We start from the raw sequence: 17170 nt of genomic DNA, 5'->3' as shown, positions 1-17170 counted from the left end.
CTGCCCAGTGGGAGCTGGGAGCTGTCCTGGAGTAGACTCTGCGTGCTTAAAGACGGCTGTTTTTAATAAGACGTGGCAACTACATACTAGTCAGCTCTCTCCTCTGAAGCTCGAGCCCATAGAGAGCTATCTGGTCAGGGTATAATGAAATGTAGTTTCCACAAATGGCTGCAAATTCACACTCAAGCCCAGAGCCTGCTGATCTGAGCCTCTTATTCTGGGAGCAAAATTATCCGACAACATCCAAGCAACGGGAAATCCCTTGTTGGCCAAAAACAAGCCAGCAAATAACCCAACCACTTCAGTTTCCATCCATATTGAAAAGGTCAGGGATCTGAACTGCTGTCATTATACATTCCTTGGAAATCCCCTTGTAAAGATTATCATTCAGGGCCAGGCGGCGGCACGCCTGGTTGAGCGCTCACATTACAGCGTGCAAGGACCTGGGTTCAAGCCCCTGGTCCCCACTTGTAGGGGGAGAGCTACGTGAGTGGCTGTCTCTCTCCCTCTTTCAATTTCTCTCTGTCTCTATCCAGTAAGAAATAAATAAAAAATAAAGATTATCATTCCAAGAACTGCTTTATGGGAACCTCAGGAGAAGTTTCTACACTTTCCTGACCACACTTGGCACTAAGTTACAAACCCTCAAAGCAATAAATAAAATCATGTTGTCTGTTGGCGAAGTTATCGCCTTAATCAGACTTTGGTCAGGTTCTGCTGACGTCTTATCCGTTAGCCCCTGACCTCCCATGGCTGTCTCTGTCTCTCTACAAGCAGTTCTAGCAAGACTCCTGCAGGGTCAGCTTTGTCAGAAGCCCCATCCCAGTATCTGATCACTTTCTATGGCCGCTGGCTGCCAACATCTGGTGACTCTTGCTGTCTGCTCACTACTGGGATCCGGTCACTACCTGACCGCCTTCTATGTCTGATCACTGTCTGGTCACTCTCGGCTACCTGACAGGCCCATCTGGATCCCAGTGGGACTCCAGCAAGAATCCTCTTACTTCAATTCAGCCCCAAGTCCTCACCCCTGATACTGCCTCTTGGTAATTCTTTTTTCTTTTCTTTTCTTTCTTTTTTAAAAAATTATCTCGAGACAGCAAGAAATCAAGAGAGGAAGGGGGAGATAGGGAGAGAAACAGAGAGACACCTGCAGCCCTGCTTCACCACCCACAAAGCTTTCCCCCTGCAGGTGGGGACCAGGGGCTTGAACTCAAGTCCTTGCACATTGTAACATGTGCGCTCAGGCCCTTCTCTCAGTATTTCTGTGTACTCATCCTAACCGCTTTGTGGCTGTAAATTTCCACTTTGCCTTGAGATCTTTAGAGTTGAGCTCAACCTCTCCTCTACACCAAAGCCTCGCCAACAGTGTGGCTACCGTGAAGGTCCTTCCTAAAGCCTGATGTACCTTTCTTCACAAGCGCCACTCGGTCATTATTTCCTTAATGTTCTAAACAGTCAACTGGTAAAACCATGCAGTCCTCCCAGCTACCTTAAAAGCAATACAGCAAACCTCATCACTGTAAAAATTCTCTTTATTTTAGAAAGTTAGGTCCCGGTGGGGTGTTAACTGCTGAATGATCCCCCGCCATTATAAGCAGACTCATTCATATTTATTTTCAAGTAAACTGAGATAGGCTGATGCGGGGAGCCACACGTGCCCTCCAGGTTGCTATGGGCATGGCCACAGACTCTTTGTTCACAGACGGCCTTGCTGAAAAGTGAAGTTCCTGCTTCTTTCCACCTCAGAGTCTTTGTTCACAGACAAGATAAATTCCTGTCTCCCAATTCCACCTCCCCATGAATCACCCAGGACCTTCCAGATAAAGGCTGATCACCATGACAACACACCACTTCAATCAACAGTCCCCAGCTGCTAACTCCCCCCTTATCCCGGCCTTAAAAACAGCACCTTTGGTGCTAATAAACAGACTTGATCAGAATCTTGACTTGTCTCATTTCTCTCGCGTGTCTTGTCCCCTTCCCTCTCCCTTCTTTCCTTGTCCTCACTCACTCTCCTAGGTTAACCCACGCTGAAGGTCCCGCGGGATGGGACAGGCTGATACAGTGATTAAGACTAAGTTCTAGAGAAGAAATTTCTGAACTTAAGTTCTAGCCAGACCACTCTGTCACTGGAAAATTTACTAAAAAAAAAAAAAAAAAAAAGACTCTCAGTGCCTCAGTTTCCCCACTGTAGGACAGTAACGTGATGAAGCACATGCGGGACTCTGGTGTGTCTGGCACATGTGGAGTGCTTGGTGAGTCCCAGCGGGCTGAAGCCACGTTCCCGAGCAGGCAGCACGGCTTGGGGACTGCCACTGCCGCTCGGAATCAGTGTTCCTGATGCACGCACTTTCAGAGTCAGCAGGAGCTGAGCCAACGTGCTCTCCCCTCTCCAGTTGTGCAAGAGCCCTGAAGCCGTGACTTGACGGCAACCAAGCACACTCCACCGACCGAGCAGGCTGCAAGTTTCCTGCCGGCCGCGCCTGCAGTGTCGCGGTTGAGTGGGCAGCGGGCAGCTGGCACAACGGTCCTCACAACCAAGCCTGACGCTGGGAGGAGTCCCCTGGCATCTCTCGGTGGGCTGCTGGGTCATGCCTCGTCCGGGATGACCCATTACTGCCCCACAGCGTGCCACCAGTTGAGAGGGGCGGGCATCTGGGCTGTTAACATAAAGATAGGAGTCGAGATGGTCAACGGAACGCCGGCCCCATCGTGATGCAGATACGGAAAATGAGGCTCGTAAAATGGAGGTGCCAGTGCTGATTCGGGAGCAGAGGGTGAAGAAATAAGATGCAGTTGCCCAGTGTCGAGAGTCCATGCTTAGCAGAGTCAACTGCACAAGGGTGTGAGGAGCATGCCGGCCGGGGCTGCCTCCTCGGGGCCGCACGTCAGCAGGCACCAGTGACTGTCACCCAAGAGCAGAGAGAGCTGACAGCCGGCCCACCTGGAAGAGGCTTAGTGACCCAGACACTGAACTTGAGTGGTGACAGCTGGGGTGGGATCATTTAGATGGAAGCTGGCATCACCCAGACCACTAAGCGATGATGATTGAACCTGGCTTCTATTCAACAACCACCAGCCACTGTAAGATTCATGCATTCTTTCTTTTATTTTGACAGATTAAGTACCTTTGAGCCAGTGTGTGTGCATCTTATTTTAAAGCCTCACCCCTCTCTGGCACACGGAACGAGGGGGTCTGAACTGGGAGCCTCAGGGAGACAGTCCTGACTATGCCAGCTGAGCCATTTTTCAGGCCTCTGCAATATTATTTTTTATTCGTTCGTTTCTTTAATTTCCACCCGGGTTGTTACTGGGGCTTGGTGCCACATGACGAAGCCCCCACTCCTGATATTTTTCGGTCTGCCGGTTTGTTTCTTTTGTTGAAAGAGGCAGAGAGAAATTGAGAAGGATGAGGAGAGAGAGAGGGAGAGGTAAAGAGGGACACCTGCAGCCCTGCCTCACTGCTCGCCAAGCTTCCGGCCAGCAGGTGGGGACTGGGAGCCCAGGGCCTTGAACACCACTGCCCTTCCCTTACCTGTTTGCTTACTTACTTACTGTGGCTACTGGGGCTTTGCTCTTCCAGGGTGACTTTCTCAGAGAGGCAGAAAACAAGTTGTCTCCCTTGGACGGCGCATTTGCTTTATCACATGTCTGAGATGGGCGTCCAACACCCTGCGGGGAGCTTCACTGCTACCTTTCTCTTTGTCTCTCTCTAGCTGAAAAAAAAGTTGGCCCGGAGCAGTGGAGCCCCAGTGAAATGGAGAGCAAAAGGAAAGGGAGGAGGGGGGGGGGGGGGCAGATTCCAAGCACTCAAGTTTCCTCTGCTGTAGTGGGGAGCAGAAGCAGACTCAGACCTGGGTTTGAGGCACTGAGTGACTGAATCCATGTCTCAGCTGTGCCGTGAGATGGGACACTCGTGAGGTGTTCAGTCCACAGAGCTGGACAGGCAGACACGTTACCCGGGTGAGCTATCTTGCCAGGCCCAAGTCTGATCTTTCAAACATGCACTCTAGAAGAAAATTAAAATAAGGGGGCTGGGTGGTGGCGCACCTGGCTGAGCGCACATGTCACAGTGCACAAGGACCCAGGTTCAAGCCCCCGGTCCCCACCTGCAGGGGAAAAGTTTTGCGAGTGGTGAAGCAGGGCTGCAGGCGCCTCTCTTTCCCTTTTCCCCTCTACCACTCCCTTCCCTCTTGATTTCTGGCTGCCTCTATCCAACAAATAAAGACAATTAAAAAATGAATTTAAAAGGAATGTTCTATTAAAAAAAGAAAACTTCACTATGCAGATGCCTCACCTACAAAGAACTCTTAGAATGAAGTCTTTAGCCATCAGCAGGGAGAGGCGCACTGGTACCGGCAGCTGACACAAAGCTGATGGTGAGACGCATGCACCCGGCCTTTCTCAAGAGGGTGCAGAGGTTACAGCGGACACAGCAGTGTCCTCACGGATGCCCCATCTCACTGCACAGCTCACACGTGGATTACTTCTCTCAGCGCCTTCATTTGCATAGCCCCCAATGGGAAGAATGGCTGCGACTACCTCACAGCCATTCAGGGTTGTTGTGAAGGGAGAAAGCGTTTAATGTACGTAAGACACGTTAACTAGTCCCTGGAACCCACATAATGCTATAGTTGTTTGCTATTTTGTTCATTCTGCGGGAGAAAAATATGCAAAAGGTAGATCTTTGTCACAATTTCCCCAACTTCATAATGTCTCTTGGGTCTTATAGGTATTCTTGTCGACAGTCAGCACTGGGCTATTTCTGTGAAGCAAAGGGTCAACAAAAGTGCAAACAGGGTTGGATACACAGGCCACTGGGCAGGGTGTCTGCCTTGCTGTGCATACGGTCCAGGAAAGCTTTGTGAGTGGTGAAGCAGGGCTGCAGGTGTCTCTCTTGAATCTATCATCTCCTTCCCTCTCGATTTCTGGCTGTCTTTATTCAGTAAGTAAATAAAGACAATGCAATTTGAAAACAACTAGAAAGGAAACAAAGTGAAATCAAATCCTTGTGATTCCTTTCAAAGTGAAGTGTTACTTCCCAGCCTAATTTCCTATGGTCTCCTTTCCCCCTGAGAGCCCTGCACCTAGTATCTACAACGTGGCTTACCTCCTTATTAAGTCTCTCACCAGTTCTGTCTAATTACTTGAGGCACTTTATCTAAAAACTATCTATAGTCACTCAATAAATATTTGCAGAGTGAATCATGAGGAAGAACATGTCTCTAAAAATATATACTTGATGGCCCAGGATGTTTGGAGACCACAATAAAAAACATAAAACACCACAGATTTGGTTGCACAGGCTTTAAAGATAAAAGTAAACAAGGAAAAGATAGATAAGATGATGCAGTAGTGGAAGGAAACTAAATGTGAAACTAAAGTTTTTGAATTTGTACTCAACATAACTAAGAAGCAGGATTGAAACAAGAATTCTAACCAGTGGTAGACTTTACAGAATATAAAACATTTTCCAAAATAGTAGGGGGGATGAGGATTAGAAGGGAAATTATATACAGAGAGAACAGATAACACTAAAACTTAACAAAAACATTTTCCTTGAAGGTGAGAAGCAAAACCAAAATCATTAGAATAGAATAATCTAATTAGTAGTTAAACAAAATACATGTCCAGAAATTGAGAAAATAGATAAAACATTAAAAGAAGATCTTTGACTTTAAGAGGGGCAGCTAAGCAAAGAAATGTAAATGAGGAGAAGTCAAGCTAACACCTAGCTTCTGTACAACAGCAAAATATCAACAAACAGAAAAGAAATATCTACAAAGTCGTGATGGCAGAATTTGATACCCAACAAAAGTATCCTCTGTGTATGAAAGTAAAAGGAAGCCTTTCCTTTTTATATATTTATGCATTTAAATGTTTTTATTAATCACATATTACCATGTATGAGAAAAGACCAGTCTAGTCCAACACAATTTGATAAATAATAGCCATAGTCATCATTTAGAAAACATATCTGGTGCGTGGGGAGTAGCATAATGGCTACGCAAAGACTTCCACGCCTGAGGCTGAGATCCCAGGCTCAATCCCCGGCAACACCTTGAGTCCAAACAGATCAGTGCTCTGGTCTCTCTCTGTATCTTTCTTTCATCAAAGTGAACAAAAAAATTTTTTTTAAAAAATAAGAATAAACAAAAACGCATAAGGGGGAAAAAAAACTACTTTAAAGCATAACATGAAATTTGCATATAGGATATGAAGTCACATTTTCTTTGTACAAACAACTAATGACCATTACAAGGACCATTATATTCTCAAAATAAAATACTAAGCAGCTCCAACAGCAATACAGCAAATCTTGAGAAATTGGTGAGAAAAATTTAAGAACTATTCTGTGGAGACAGTGGTGGTGAGACACGCAGCTTCCCTGTGTTTTATAAAGGAAGGTGAACGTATTAACTTCACTCACGCTTGCACTGGGCTTACAGACTCATAAGTGACTTCAAGAATGAGAACCAGAAAGGGACCAGTAGCTGACTCTGTGCAGACTGAGATCAGGGGTCAGATGCTGAAGGAAGTCTTAGCTGTCACTCTGTATTGTTTATGTGCTTCTCATTTTCTTAATCATAAACATGCACTCCTGGCTGAATTTTCTTAATTTATTGCACTTGGCATAAAGTTCGCATGACACTAACTCCTCACTCTTTTCGTGCCTAATACTGTAGCATTAAAGAACAGGGTTTCTTTCCTGTGTGGGCATTAAATAAAATGTCTATCTCAATTGGCCTTGACTCTCTCATCTAAGTGTTTCCATGACTTTTAGAAGGTAATTAGCATGGGACCGGGTGGTGGCACACCTGGTTGAGCGCACATGTGACAGTGCACAAAGACCCATGTTCGAGCCCCTGGTCCCCACCTGCAGGGGGAAAGCTTTGTGAGTGATGAAGCAGGGCTGCAGGTGTCTCTCTGTCTCTCTCCCTTCCTATCACCCCCTTCTCTCTCGATTTCTGGCTGTCTCTATGCAATAAATGAAAAAAAAAAGTCTTTAAAAAAAAAAAGAAGGTAATTAGCAGGATGTCTCTCAGACTTTCAGCAAACAGTCCTAACAGTCAACCAGAAAACCATATAGAAAGATGGAGCTGGGGGGCCAGGTGGTGGTGCACCTGGTTAAGTGCACACATTACAGTGCACAAGGCCCTGGGTTCAAGCCCCTGGTTCCACCTGCAGGGGGAAAGCTTCACAAGTGGCGAAGCAGGGCTGCAGGTCTCTCTCTCTCTCTCTCTGTTGTATGCTTTACATTGGGTTGTTCTAGATCTCCCCCGCCAAGAAAATTGGATCAGTCCTGCTAATTTAGAGGGCCGTTTGGCCCTGCCCCAAGGAACCCGGAGAGGGTTCCTGAGTTCCAGAGTTCCAGAGTAAGAGAGAGTGCTTGCGCCGCCGCGGGGGCAAAGAGGCAGCAGAGTTCTGTTTGGTGATTAGTTTGGTTTAGTTTATGAATCGTTGTTCCTGAATAAAGAAATACAGCTTCCCTGCCCAGCCGTACGTCTCTGGTCGTCTCTGTTACCCGCCCGTGAAGCTAGCCCGGCCAGCTGGAGCCTCCGAATTTGAACAACACTCTCTATCTCTATCTCTCCATCTCTATCTCCCCCCTCACTTTCTCTGTCTCTATCCAATAATAATTGATTAATAAATTAAAAAGAGAAAGATGCAGCTAGGGGACGAGTGGTAAAGCAGGTCTGCAGGTGTCTATCGTTCTCCCCCCCCCCCCCGTCTTCCCCTCCTCTCTCCATTTCTCTCTGTCCTATCCAACAACGATGACAGGAATAACAACAATAATAGTAACAACAACAATGATAAACAATAAGGGCAACAAAAGGGGAAAATAGCCTCCAGGAGCAGTGGATTCGTAGTGCAGGCACCAAGCCCCAGCGATAACCCTGGAGGCAAAAGGAAAGAAAGAAGAGAAGAGAAGAGAAGAAAGATGGAGCTTATGAAATGTGGTTTATAAGCGAGCCAGTGAGTTCTTTCTCTTTGTACCACTTGTCCTTAGAATGTCTTTCTCATGGTCGCTGCCTTTCTATTGCCACAACTTTTCCACTTCTAGCTTAGCTCCCCCCCCCCCCCCCCCAGTCTACTCACTCTTTTCTGTGGTAGCTAAATTTCACTTCCTTCAACTTTTTTCCCTCAGATTTTGATTTTTTTTTAAACTCAGAACGTCATTATTGGGGACTGGTAGCATTCTAGCTTTCTAAACTACAACACTTCTCACCATGTTTATAGAAAACAAATCAGAATCTTCCAGGGGTCTGTGAGGACTGAAAATATTTGACAATATAATCATTCTGAGCTCAGAAACAGAATACAATCTCATTTCTGGAAATGCATTTCTGCACGATCTCCTGCTGGGCTAAATATGCTCTGTTCTCCAGGGAGACAGCAGTCGGCCAGATGTACAGGGCACTCTGCTACATTTCTGATACGGTGACAAAGTGCCACAGTCAGTCAGTCGATCAGAGGGAAAATTAAAAGAGACTTAAGGACTGATTAAAAGTATTCAAGTCAAAAGGTGTAAACTACTGAGAAACTTGAACCCCGTTGAGAATCAGATGCACACTGTGCGAGACCTTCTCTTATCAAAACAGAATTACAAACCCTTAAGCTTAGCTTTCTTTTTTTTTTCTTCCCTAAATTGTCACCAGGGTTATCACTTGGGCTTGGTGCTTACACAATGAATCCACCACTCTGGACGGCCACTTCCCCTCCCTCTCTTCCTTCTGCTCTGTCTCTCTTGCTTTGATAGGACAGAGAGAAATTGATAGGGGAGGGGAAGGAAGGGAGAGAGAAAGAGACACACCGGCAGACCTGCTTCGCCACTGGTGCCACTTCCTCCCTGCAGGTGGGGAGTGGAGGCTAGAACCCAGGTCCTGCGCGTGATGACATGTGCGCTCAACCAAGTGCACCACCACCTTCCATGATCCCACCCCTTGAAAACTTTTCAAGATTCATAGAAATTGAAAAACAGGGGGTCAGGCATTAGTGCAGCGGGTTAAGTGCACTTGGCATGAAGCGCAAGGACCGGCATGATGATCCCGGTTTGAGCCCCCAGCTCCCCACCTGCAGGGGAGCCGCCTCACAGGCGGTGAAGCAGGTCTGCAGGTATCTGTCTTTCTCTCTCCTTCTCTGTCTTCCCCTCCTCTCTCCATTTCTCTCTGTCCTATCCAACAACAATGACATCAATAACAACAATAATAATAACCACAACAATGATAAAACAACAAGGGCAACAAAAGGGAAAAAATAGCCTCCAGAAGCAGTGGATTCATGGTGTAGGCACTGAGTCCCAGCAATAACCCTGGAGGAAAAAAAACTGAAAAACAAAGCTTATTACAGCCTTTTTGGGGGGGAAATACATTATTTTTTTCAAACAATTTTATTTGGTAGGACAGAGAGAAATTTGGGGGTGGGGGAAGGGAATAGAGAGACAGACATTTGCAGCAATGCTTCACCATACATGAAGTTTTCCCTCAGCAGATGAGGACCAAGGACTTGAACCCAGGTCCTTGCACATGGTAACGTGCAATCTACCAGGTGTGCTATGATCTGGGCCCAAAATGCATCCGTTAAATTATTGGGCTAGCAGAGAGCATAATGGTTCTGCAGAAGACTTTCATGCCCTGAGGCTTTGAACAGTAGTTACGATCAGGTCTTCTACTTACAAATCGTGGTTGCTGTGGGGTGGTGGTGCACTGGGTTAAGTGCATAGTATAAGCTCAAAGACTGGCGTAAGGATCCCGGTTCGAGGCCCCGGCTCCCCACCTGCAGGGGGGTCACTTCACAAGTGGTGAAGCAGGTCTGCAGGTGTCTGTCTTTCTGTCTCCCTCTCTATCTTCCCCTCCTCTCTCCATTTCTCTCTGTCCTACCCAACAACAACAACAGCAACAACAAGAATGGAAAAGATGGCCTCCAGGAGCAGTGGATTCATAGTCCAGGCACCGAGCCCCAACGATAATCCTGGAGGCAAAGGACAAACAAACAAATAACAAACTGTGGCTGCCTCCTAGTCTCCTTCCTGGTCCAATGGTGGACAGACTTTGCTGTGAGGAAAACAGACTTTTCAGCTAACGGGTGTTTGGAGCCTTGCAGGCCTTGGGTCTCTATTGTAACCCTCAACTCTGCCACCATCCTGTCCAAGTCATAAAGTGAGTTTTTGTGGCTGTGGAGCAATCGTTACATACACCAAACAGATGGCAGGCTGGGTTTGCCTCTGGGTGGTAGTTTGCAGAACCCTGTATTAGATTATCGCAACACCAGAATAAAGACCGAGGTTTGAAATTTTAATTTCTTAAGTGATTGAACTGTTTTCACCTTTGTGACTGACCTGGTTAAGTGATCATGACTGCAGCACTCTAAATGCTAACGGAATCTCAAAATCATATTACACGACAGCAAAGTCTGTTCATCTGCTGAGATGAGAGTTTTCGGAATTTATTTGTATTATGAGGTAGTTTCCTGATGAAATCGCCAGCCACCTTGAGAAGTTAGTTACGTGGGGACATGGCTTCCCTTTGTATCACAAAAAGAGCCAAATGAACATGTGAAAGTTGAGGATTCTTCTGGTAAAGTCTGAAGCTGGTGACAACTGTCGTAGTTAGCAAAGGGGTGGGTGGGAAGAGCAGGTGTGGCTCACTGGGACAGAGTGTGGGCAAGGGCACTTCCAGGCCGGGTTCAGTGAGAGAGATGCTACCTATAAAAGTAGGGAACTTTACTCCCAAGGTTTGACTGCTGGAAAAATCTGAAAATTGGGGCCGGATGGTGGCACACCTGGCAGAGTGTACACATTACCATGTACAAAGATCCTAGTTTGAGCCCCTGCTCCCCACCTGCAGGGGGGAACTTCAAGGCTGGTAAGGCAAGTCCTGCAGGTGTCTCACTGTCTCGCTCGCACTGTAGCTCTCCCTCCCCCTCAAATCCTCTCAGTCCTATCAAATAAGGGAAGAAAAGAAGGGGGGGGGGTTTGATATGTCTGCCAGGAACAGTGGATTTGTTGTGCCGGCCCTGAGCCCCAGCAATAACCCTGGTGGCAATAAAATTAAAAGTAAGGGGGAAAAATGTAATGATGGGATGAATGTGACAAAAGGAGTTTATTAAGCAAATTAAAATGTAAAAACTAGCTAATGTCGAATATACTGGTATGGGAATCGAATCACCTAGAAAGAGGACATCCAGCCAGTTAACATGCTGATGGCTGTTCATAGGGATGCCACCGAACAGCCTGGTTGTTCTGCGCACACAGTAGGACTGCACTTCCAGCCTGAGCTCTGGAGGTCTGTCTGCCAGAGTCATGGGCAGAAGACCACACAGGAGCTTCATTTCAGGGTGCAGGTTTCCCGCCCCCTCTCCTATGCTAAGTGTCAACAGGAAGCACGCTTTTTGTAAAGCTGCCTCGATGGGGGGGGGGGTTGACTGTTGTGTAAATATTAACTATTTGAGTAGAGAAGCATTTGTTAAACAAACAGAGAGCACACTAATACAAAGCTAGCTATTACTGTAGGCAGCCACAATCATATGTCATACAGTGATATAAAAGTCAACTAGCAGAGTAGCACCCCCCAGGATACATAAAACTTTGCTGATGACAGTCCGGATTTCCTGTGTATCTAAAGGAGCCAACGGGTGCCTCAGTAGACCAAAGTCGACCTGGAGAGACATCTCAGCTCCTGAGCTCCCGTTCAGTCCCTGGCACCAGGACCATATGGAAGAGCCCTGATCAGTCTTCCTCTCAATGTCTCTCTCTAATAAAGTAATAAGTAAATAAATAAAAAAGAAACAAATCCCAAGGACAGCTCAACCAGAAGCAGCAGTGAGTGGAATCTTCCGCAGCACTGCGAGGCTGTGTGATGGGAGTTGCTCAGACGGAAGCAGACACGGTTGCTCGCCCGCCCGCGTCACGGTGTCTGGATGGAAACGCCCATCGAGGGGAGACGGGAAACCGCGTGTCTGTGACAACAACAGGTTTGCAGACCAGCATTTCCCCCCAAGAAATCAATTTTTTTTAAATGAAAGAATTTACTTTATTAACATCAGGTGTGCAAGTAAAAGCACAGAGAACAATACTGGCTTGTTCTAATCATAAGACGAATGGAATCAGCTTGCTCTGAAGTAGCGAGCTGTGACTCAATGTCCGAACTCCACTCTCAGCATCTTATTTGACACCCAGTCCTGCCCGTGGAAACCACTGGTTTCATACTGCATGTGACAAATGGAGAGTGACAGGACTGTGATTTGCTGGAGATCAGATTCTAGCTATCGGCAAAGCCAGAACACCGATTTTAGATTTGCTAAAACGAGATCGGTAACTCCTTCAACTATATCACTCCAAAACAAAAACAAAACCAAAAACTGGGAGAGTCCCTTTTCACCCACAGCCTCTTCAGCAGTGTCCATAGGGATGTATATCCGCCTAAGCCCTGTGGGAAACAGTCTGGAGACTCCTCACAACACGAGGGGTGGACCTGGCCCGGGACCCAGCAATTCCTCTCCTGGGGATACAGCCAAAGGAAACAAAGATGCCCATCTGAAGATACCTGTGTACTCCAATGTTCACAGCAGCGCACTTCGAAATAGCCCAAACTCGGGTGCAACCCAGATGCCTAACAACAGATGGCAGGCTTAGAACATCTATACAGTGGACACTGTCCCACAGTCAAAAAGGATGGGGCGGTATCACTCGGAGCAGAGTGGACAGCGCCGGGCATGAAGTAAGAGGGAAGGCCAAGTAGCAGACAGTTTTGATCCTATGCGGAGTATAGATGACTAAAGTATAAGAACTTGCCAAAGGGAGAACAACAACAACAAAAACCCATGAAAACCAAGATGGCTGGGGGGTGGGGGTGGGCAGCAACTTTGGTGAGACCGTGGTGACTCGTGTGCCCTGGATATGGGGATGAAAACGTGCTGGGAATCAGCATTGTGTGTAAGGCGGGTAAACCACTCTGTGCGTGCAGGTGATCGCATACATAGATGGATACAGAGATATGTGATTTCACTCTTTATTAACATCTTCAATAAGGGAACCCCAGCTTTAACACATTAATTAAACTCACCCACTTGCAATTCTTTTTTAAAGTGAAGTTGGAATGGAACCCAGTTTAAGATAAGCAGTGAGGAGGCTGGGCATCGGTGCACCTGGTTGAGTGCACATATTACCATGCTCAAGGCCCCAGGTTCAAGCCCCCATGCCCCACCTGTAGGGTGACGCTTCATGAGCACTGAAGAAGGTCTCCGGGTGTTTATCTTTCTCTATACCTCCTTCCCCTCTCAATCTCTCTGTCCTATTAAATAAAGATAGAAAGGGGAAAAAAGGGGGGGATGGCCACCAGGAATGGGAGATTCTTAATTCTGGCACCGAGCCCCCAGCAGTACCCCTGGTGGCAATAAAATGAAATGAAATGAAATGAAAAGAAAAGAAATGAAATAAAATAAAATAAAATAAAATAAAATAAAATAAAATAAAATAAAATAAAATAAAATAAAATGGTATTGGACTAATGGTATTGTCTGGGGAGATAGTGTCAGAGCTGGAAGCCTGTCAGGCACAGGCAAAAATTACTAAAGCCATGGGTCCTATGGAATATACCTAAAGTAGACCTACAAGCTCTTCCCAGGATCGAGACCCCAATTCTCATCTGCTATAGTCTAACTTTTAGGTTCCTGATTATGAGACAATTTGTCCTGCTTTATATCTTAATACTTTTTCAGCCACCAAGTTGCAGATGCTACCATGACATCAACCTGACTTTCCTGGGCAGACGACCTCACCAATGTGTCCCAGAGCCCCATCTCTCCAGAGTCCTGCCCCACTAAGGAAAGACAGAAACAGGCTGGGGATATGAATCCGCCTGTCAATGTCCATGTCCAGCAGAGAAGCAATTAAAGAAGCCAGACCTTCTACCTTCTGCACCCCATAAAGAATTTTGGCCCATGATCACAGAGGGATAATAAAGAACAGCAAGGCTTCCGATGAAGGGGATGGAACATGGAACTCTGGTGGTGGGAATTGTGTGGAATTGTACTCCTCTTAGCCTGTGGTCTTGTCAATCATCATTAAATATAAATAAAACAGTAAAAGGAGATTAGTAGTGAGCTGTGATTTTTTGGTGAGCTTTGGCTTTGCTGCTCACAGCTCAGCTCCCCTTCAGCGCTCTGTCTGAATTAAAAAGTGGCCTTCTTCCCACCAGGCCTTGCGACCTCTGCAGAGTGTGTGTGTGTGTGTGTGTGTGTGTGTGTGTGTGTGTGTATACCAGTCATGCTCCCTACACAAGGCCTGCTCTTGGCACAGGGGGTCCTTCTGAAGCATCACACTGCGTCTGTAGCACCACATACATAACAATTCCAGTTTCCAAGAGTAAGGTTGCACAAGTCTAAAATCATCCCAAAAAGGAGGGGAGAGGTTGTGAAGAAAACAGGTATGCGGTATAATTACCAGCTCAAAGCGGACAGGCCTAGGCAGATGTTATTACATTCCCTCCTCTCAAATACAATTCTGCAAACATTCACAGAAAAAGGGGGGGGGGAGTTTCTGAGAATCGTCTCTCGTTATCTTAGTCATCTTAATCACACTCAGAACAATACTGCTTATCTGGTGATCAATTATAAATGCTACAAAGTCCATAATCTTTAACCAGCAGTGCTTCGTTCCAGTGACTGGGAAGAGGCAAAGGAAAAAAAAAAAAATCAGCAGCTTTATTTATTTAGGCCATGAACTTGATGACACTGCTTTTAATATTGGGGCAATTGCACAACCTAGAACAGGGAAGCTTTTTCCAGAAGATAAAAGCATGTCATTACAAAGCTTTCAAAAGAAGGTAGGAATGAGAACAGGGGCTATTTCTGTGTCGGAGCACAAGCAATTCCTGAGGTTAACACTCCTTTGCTACCAGCAATAGCCAAACCTCAGAGCGCTGGGACTTCTGATTTCTGTGGCATCTATAAAATGGATACTTGTAGCCTCAGTCTTAGAATGGTCCTACCCCTGCCCCAAGGCTTCCAACCCCTCTTCCAAACAGCAAGAGATTCCTTCTGAGTACTACGTGCTTGGGAATGAAGCTCTCCATGACAGGTGCAGCAGACCAATGCGGTGAGATGCCTCGCCTATTTCACTATTGCTTGGGGATCCCTCTTCCGCTCCGTACAAGATTCTGTTTTACTGCCTATCAAATAAGATTGCTCACTCTGCACACTTCACTCCCATTCTTAAGGCAGTTTCGAGGAGGAGTGTACTTGGACTTCACAGGCACATATGTCAAATGCCAGGGTGCACCTCTTTTTGTTCCTACAAGTGGATGGAGACAGTGACAGGACTGAAGACATAAAAACTTTATTACTTCCACCTTCTATTACTTCAGCTGTGTAACCCCAGAATCTTCTACTTTGGAAAAAAAAAAAAAAACAGTTTTCAACTTTAAGAAACTTTCACAAAGAAAAAAAAAAGGAAATGAAATTGTCGACTTGGGTCAACAGACCACTATGCAAGATTCTTTGTTTTGTGGGCTGCTGAAAGAGCTTTTAACTGTCAGGAGCCAGGTGGTGGCACAGTGGATTAAGCGCACAAGGCACTAAACGCAAGGACCTGTGTAAGGATCCCGGTTTGAGCCCCCAGCTCCCCACCTGCAGGGGAGTCGCTTCACAGGCGATGAAGCAGGTCTACAGGTGTCTATCTTTCTCTCCCCTTTCTGTCTTCCCTTCCTCTCTTGATTTCTCTCTGTCCTATACAACAAGGACAGCAATAACAACAACAATAATAATAACAATGATAAACAGGGCAACAAAAGGAGAAAAAATTAAGTGTCTTTTTTTTTTTTTTTTTAAAAAAAAGAACTTTTAACTGTCTTTGAAATGGGCCTCCAGATTCCAATCTGCATTGCTCCCCAAACTGCCAAGAGACCAATGAAATGTCCCAGGCTAGGAAGGGACTCAGTGAAGATGACAACACCCAACACCAGCGCAGCTGTGACGTCACCCCTTGGGGAAATGCTTATGTCAGATTCTGCAACACTGCTTCAAGTACACTCACTTCCAAGTTCCAGGAGTTTCCTGAGGTCACAGGGTGGAACAGAAAGTGTACATCTGCCCTGGTCCGGTCAGTCACAGCTGCCTACCAAACCCCACACAAAGGCCCCTGGATCCCTGCTCAAGACTTGGGTGACACTTCACAGGTTTCATCATGGCATCATGCATCCCCAAAGGTCACCTCTCCTTTTGTTCTGGAGCTGCTTGTTAAAACTACTTCCAGAGAGTCAGGTGGTAGCGCAGCGGGTTAAGCAAGGGTGGTGCAAAGTGCAAGGACCAGCGTAAGGATCCTGGTTTGAGCCCCCAGCTCCCCACCTGCAGGGGAGTCGCTTCCCAGGCGGTGAAGCAGGTCTGCAGGTGTCTGTTTTTCTCTCCCCCTCTCTTTCTTCCCCTCCTCTCTCCATTTCTCTCTGTCCTATCCAAACAAACAAACAGACAAACAAACAAACAAACAAATAAACTACTTCCAACCTTTGACATTTTTCCCCCTCGGGGTGTCTTTGTTTTTATAGTTAGTTAGTTAGTTAGTTAGTTAGTTAAGAAATGAGCTAAACAGGTCGCATAGGGTGGGGGAGGGGGTTGAGTAACTCTAGCATCACTGCCATAACCAACGGCGTCCGCAATTCAGTCCAGGTGAGAACAGATCAAGCTCCTGGATGCTGGCTTACTTACATGACAGAGAAGCAAAACAGAGAACCTGTTGCTCTATCGTGAATTCCATCCTTGACTCAAGTGGTGGAAAGACAAGAGTTCTCTGTAGACATGAGGAATCTCACAGCCAGGAAACACCGTCTGCAGGACAGGGCCAGGTGGCGGCACATCCAGCTGAGTGCACACATCACCATGTGCAAGGATCTGGGTTCAAGCCCCTGCCTCCCAACTGCAGGGGGGAGCTTCACAAGTAATCGTCAGTCAGTTTCTCCCTCTCTCTCTCTCTCTCTGACGTTTTTCTTCTTGTTATTATCTTTATTTATTGGATAGATACAGCCAGAAATTGAGAGGAAGGGAAAGACAGAAAGGCAGAGAGACAGAGAGACACACCTGCAACACTGCTTCACCCTTGCAAAGCTTTCCCCCTGCTGGTGGGGACCGGGGGCTTGTACCCGGGTCCTTGCGCATTATAACATGCTCACTCAAC

General features: G+C 46.5%; 1 protein-coding gene across 3 annotated transcripts in view; it reads right to left on the bottom strand.

Moving 5' to 3' along the window:
• Nucleotides 1-17170, bottom strand: part of KCNK2 (potassium two pore domain channel subfamily K member 2) — a 151078-nt gene that overhangs the window by 33906 nt on the left and 100002 nt on the right. The window lies entirely within an intron of this gene.

Source organism: Erinaceus europaeus, chromosome 19 (assembly GCF_950295315.1).
Source record: "Erinaceus europaeus chromosome 19, mEriEur2.1, whole genome shotgun sequence".
Lineage (NCBI taxonomy): Eukaryota > Metazoa > Chordata > Mammalia > Eulipotyphla > Erinaceidae > Erinaceus > Erinaceus europaeus.
Note: the sequence above shows the minus strand (reverse complement) of the source record. Positions and strands in the feature narration are given on the sequence as shown.